A 5,508-nucleotide genomic window follows, 5' to 3' on the forward strand; every position below is an offset into this window, starting at 1 on the left:
GGGTTTTATTTTATCCTAGCTAATACAAATTTATACAAACATTGTTTGGAAACTTCAAGTTTAACAGACATTATTCAGAGGGGCAGCGGAACAGATATAACAATGTGACTACTCATCGCCATGAAGGCACCACACTTAGCCCAAAGCATGGCATCATTCCGATGGGTCATTGCCGGCCGGGGATGGATCCCATTCCACGGACCAGCCAAACGGAACCGAACAGGACCAAGGAGAACAAGCCACTGAGTCCTCGAATGGCATACCTAAAAATAACATTACTAGCAAGGCTGAGTATACTAATACTCAACAAGTCTTACCTGTCAATTGGGTATACTTAGGCCATAACTAAACCATGAGAGGTTGAAAGGTTCGAGGTTTTCTTTTGCTGAAAAGCAACAAAGAGTATGTTCTTACTTTCATATTTTAGCTTTCAGATTCTAGTTTCTTTTAAACATTCTACGTAAGCACCTATACTAGTCAAGCAAGGTAGATATTAGGCATCCATCCAAATTATTCCATTAACTCTACGTGGCAGAAGTATCAAGTAGTCTCAATCTCCATGAGAAACGGATGATTTCTAAATCGAATTTCATAACCTTGTAAGGAATCCTAACTCACACGCTCGGAAACTTTCCTTTCCGAGCAACCATTCCCCTCATATTCCGGGGCGTGGATCAGGGCCACCACAAGCGACTGCAGGACCGTACGCACATCCAATGTGCAGGACGTACGTCTACAGCGTGACTGTATGACCGTACTCCTGTCTGCTATGCAAAACGTACTCCTGGACGTTGGTGCGTGTGTGCAATAAAAACCAAAATTTGAGTGGTGGCGTAAGTCCACTAGTCGGGCCAATCAGGTACTAGGCTTACCGCGTACCATATTTACGGTATGTGGCTAAGTACTTTCAAACACTTGACCACCACTACCACACACTGTGACCTTATCAAACTTAAACCAACACAGACAGGTACCATTCCAAATTATGGTACTGCACATAATCCCGTCCGTGATCCTTATAGTGATTGCAGAATGATAAACAATAAATTCCTATATCGCGCGAGTGACAGGAAATCACTCGACTTCTGCCGGTCCTATTAGCAAAGCATCTACTTGATAAGGACTCGGAAACATTACATAGGTTCCTAGGTTCATGCAATTAAGGTTTCATAACAACTCCTAATACTTAATGCACAAGCTAGATATATAACAATATAAGTGCATAATTTAAAATACTGGGTTATGCACCGGGGCTTGCCTTCTTGGGTGGGGCTAGGGTTAGGGATGTCAATAACTTCCAAACTTTGGTTCGGAGCTTCAGTTAAGTCCTCGGTGACATTCACCTAGTCTTCAAATAAACCTTGCTCGGGTTCCGGGACCAATGTGTAGATTCCGTCGTCGAGTGTCGTTGACTCTACATGATATGCATTGATTTGAAGCAATGGTTATTATCTTGCTTTCGCGATAAAGTTGCAATCCAACAATTCACAATCAAAGCATTGCATAACAAGGATTTGAATTTCAAGAATTCAAATCTACTTTTTATAAATTAAACCTATGATAACAAGTTTTATTTTTAGTTTGAAATCTTGCTTACTGTAAATTTTTCATAAATTCTTGAAGACCGAAACTAAGGCATTTGAATTTAATTCAAATTTCAAGTTTAAATCAAAACCTAAGCAAAACAGTGCTTTTAATTTCTTGAAAATTTACTATGAGTCACTCAATATCAGAAATACACATGGTAAAAAGATCTAAGCAGGAAAGCATTAACAACATGCTTGAATAAAATGATTTCATTTCAAACTTAATTTGCACAAAATTTAAATGAGTTCAAGTTAGAGTGTAGTACTGAAGGTGAAATTTGCACACAAGTTCACTAACACCTTAAACAGGTTGCATACCAAAAATCACATGAAATAAAGCTAGTATGCAAAAGTTATATACAAAATACCCTTTTGCTAATCTTTAAAATAACTCTAAAATAATTTAGTTTCAAACTAAACTCTAGTAATAAAAGTTGTAGAGCTAAACTTCTAGAGTACAACAAAACTAGTTTGACAATTTTTGGATTTTTCTACAAATTCCTAGTGATTTTCAAAGTTGACAGCTTTGAATTGAGGAGGGTACTGATATCTTACAGAAAAGACCCTAGAAAGATTAAAAAGCTTGCAATTGGGTCCTTGGCCGGGTTTTACAGAGAAGCCGATCGATGGCGATCAAATTCCGATGAGGGGGCTCACCGACGGCAAGGGGAAAGTGGGGGAAAAGGTTCAGGAGCTCACGGCAGTCACAGGGGTGGCCGGAATCGAGGAAGGAAGGGGCTGAGGCGGCGGGTCAACGGTGAACCAAGCCAGTGCGGCAGGGCTCCAAGGACGGTGACGGCGTTTCGGTAGCTAGAGTGCCGGAGAACGACGAGGAAGTGGCTAGGAAACTTCTTCGAGTAGATGTAGTGCTGGTGGTGAGCTCGGTGAGGGCCAAGAGGTGGCGGAGCGGCGGGACGACGGTGAGGCCGAACGGCGGCGATGGACAGAACGGCCGGCACGACGTTCTAGCGGCGTGAGTGTGAGGGGGGTGGAGAAGAATTGGCCATGGAGCTTCGGTGGGATGTGGCGGTGCCAATGGAACACGGGATTGTGGGTGTGGGGCGGCGAAGGCGGCTGACAACGGTGAGCGGGACTACGACGGAGCTCCAGTGACGGTGGTCGAGTGGAGAAGTAGTCGAGGGGGTAAAATGCAGCCGCACGAGCGTATATATGAAGTCGAGGAGGACTCCCGGTCGTTCTGCGAGAACAAGAAAGGGCATTGGCAAGCTGGAGCAGCTGCTGGCAGTCCGGCGACGTGCGTGGTGACTTCAAGTGCCGGCGGCGCGACGTGGAGGGGCGGGAAGAGGCCAGCAGGGCTCGGGTGAGCGGCGGGCAGGTGACTTGGAGGGCCAGGTGGTGAGGTTAAAGTGACGAGGGGCAGCTGGCAGTGCGGGAGCTTGCCGGCAAGGGGTAGCGAGCGGTGGAGCAGAGTAGCAGAGAAAACAGAGAGGGAGGGGAGAGAGGAAGATTACAAGGACCTGGTAGGAATTTTTCAAAAGTGCAAGGACTCCACTGTAAAGTAAAATTTTCTTTCAAACCATAGCTCAAATGCTAATGTGCCCAAAAGCAAAAGTATAGAGCTTAACAAGAACTACAACTTTGCTTTAAGGGCCAGCTTTAGAAGAGTTAGTTTTTTGAAACTATTTTGAAATCCGATAAACTATCAAATTTCATATAAACCCTATTTAAACTTCACATTCCAAATGAAACCTTAAGATAATTCCACTACTTACAGTGGTTTAAAAGTAAATTCTTGCCTTTGCAAAACTAACCTTCATACGTTTTGAAATTACCCTACCCTCAAACACATTTAGCAAAATAACCCTAATTTTTCCATAATTACAAAAATACCCTTTAACTTATAATTAAGTTTTTAAATTCATTCATCAAAACAAACACACTTTTCACATTAACAAGCACAACTTGCCTAGCTCCTAATTATCTGAAATGTCACAGCCTTCCCCCTAAATAGAATCTCGCCCCGAGATTCCGGATTAGGATGGAATCGGATGATTAGATATGCGGATTGGCTTTAAGAAAATCTGGATAGTTGTGTTGGAGATATGGCTCGGTTTTGCAAGTTGATTCTTCTTCAATGTGATGATTCCACTGAATTTTGAACATCTTGACTGTCTCTCTTCTTGTGCTTCTTTCTTTGGTATCTAATATTCGGATTGGGTGCTCAGTATAAGATAGATCTGATTCGATTTCGACGGCTTGTGAATCGATGATCTCGGTAGGGGTTTTAATGCATTTCCTAAGTTGAGAAACATGGAAGACATCATAAATGGCTGCTAGTTGAGGAGGAAGTTGAAGACGATAAGCTACGGGTCCACAGATTTTGAGAATTTCAAAAGGTCCAATATATCGAGGAGCGAGTTTTCCTTTTATGCCGAATCGTTGAATACCTCTGGTAGCAGATACTCGGAGGTATACGAAATCACCAACTTCAAACTATAATGGTTTCCTTCGTTTGTCCGTGTAGCTCTTTTGTCGAGATTGGGCTGCCTTTAGATTACTTTGAATAATCTTCACTTTTTCTTCTGCTTCAGTAACAAGATTGGGTCCAAAGATTTTACGTTCACCGGTTTGAGACCAACTCAAAGGAGTTCGGCATCGGCAACCGTACAATGCTTCAAATGGAGCCATTTTGAGACTCGATTGATAACTGTTATTGTAGGAAAATTCCGGCAAAGATAAGCATTTGTCCCAATTCTTGTCGTACTGGAGGCTCTAAGCATATCTTCTAGGATTTGATTTACTCTTTCTGTTTGTCCATCAGTCTACGGATGATATGCGGAGCTTCGAGTTAACTTGGTTCCAAGAGAATGTTGAAGTTGCTCCCAGAAATGAGCAATGAACGGTGCTCCACGATCAGAGATGATCGTCTTAGGTACTCCATGGAGACGAACGATTTGGTCTAGATAGATTTCGGCATACTTCTTAGCATTGTAAGTAGTATGCACGGGAATGAAATGAGCAGTTTTGGTTAATCGATCAACAACTACCCATATAGAATCATGCTTTTGGGGAGTGTTGGGTAAGCTAACGATAAAATCCATGCTGATATCTTCCCACTTCCAAGAGGGAATGGGTAAAGGTTGAAGGATACCAGCAGTTTTTAAGTGGCTGACTTTAACTCTTTGACAAATGTCACATTCCGAGACATACTTTGCAATCTCTCTTTTCATGCGAGTCCACCAGAAATTTTGTCTCAAGTCTTGGTACGTCTTGGTACTGCCGGGGTGCATGGAGAACTTGAACAGATGTGCCTCGTCCAATATCTGCTTACGAAGATGATGGTCCTTGGGTACAACAATACACCCATTGAACCATAGAATTCCCTTAGGGTCTACTTGGAAGCACTTGTACTTTTCTTCTCCTTGGGCTATCATCTGCTTGATGATTTTGATACCTTCATCATGCTATTGTGCCATGATGATGCTATCCTTAAGTGTAGTCTCAACTGAGATATGATTTAGACTACCTTGAGGAATGATCTCTAGATTGAGCTTTCTCATTTCCCCACAGAGAGTTTCGCTGATGGCTTCTACTGATAAGCAAGAGCAGTGCGCCTTGCGGCTAAGTGCATCCGCAACTACGTTGGCCTTGCCTGGATGATAGTGTACTTCTAAATCATAATCCTTTATGAGTTCTAGCCAACATCTTTGCCTCATATTTAGATCTGCTTGTGTAAAGATGTACTTGAGGCTCTTATGGTCAGTATAGATATGGCACTTTGTACCCATCAGATGATGTCTCCAAATCTTAAGTGCATGAATAACAGCTGCAAGTTCAAGATCATGAGTCCTGAGTGCTCGCGATGCATAAGCAATCACTCGGTTGTCTTGCATAAGTACACAGCCAAGTCCGATGCCCGAAGCATCACAATAAACGTCAAAAGGTTTAGAATTATCTGGTC

The sequence above is a fragment of the Panicum hallii genome, unplaced genomic scaffold (genome assembly GCF_002211085.1).
Source record: "Panicum hallii strain FIL2 unplaced genomic scaffold, PHallii_v3.1 scaffold_35, whole genome shotgun sequence".
NCBI lineage: Eukaryota > Viridiplantae > Streptophyta > Magnoliopsida > Poales > Poaceae > Panicum > Panicum hallii.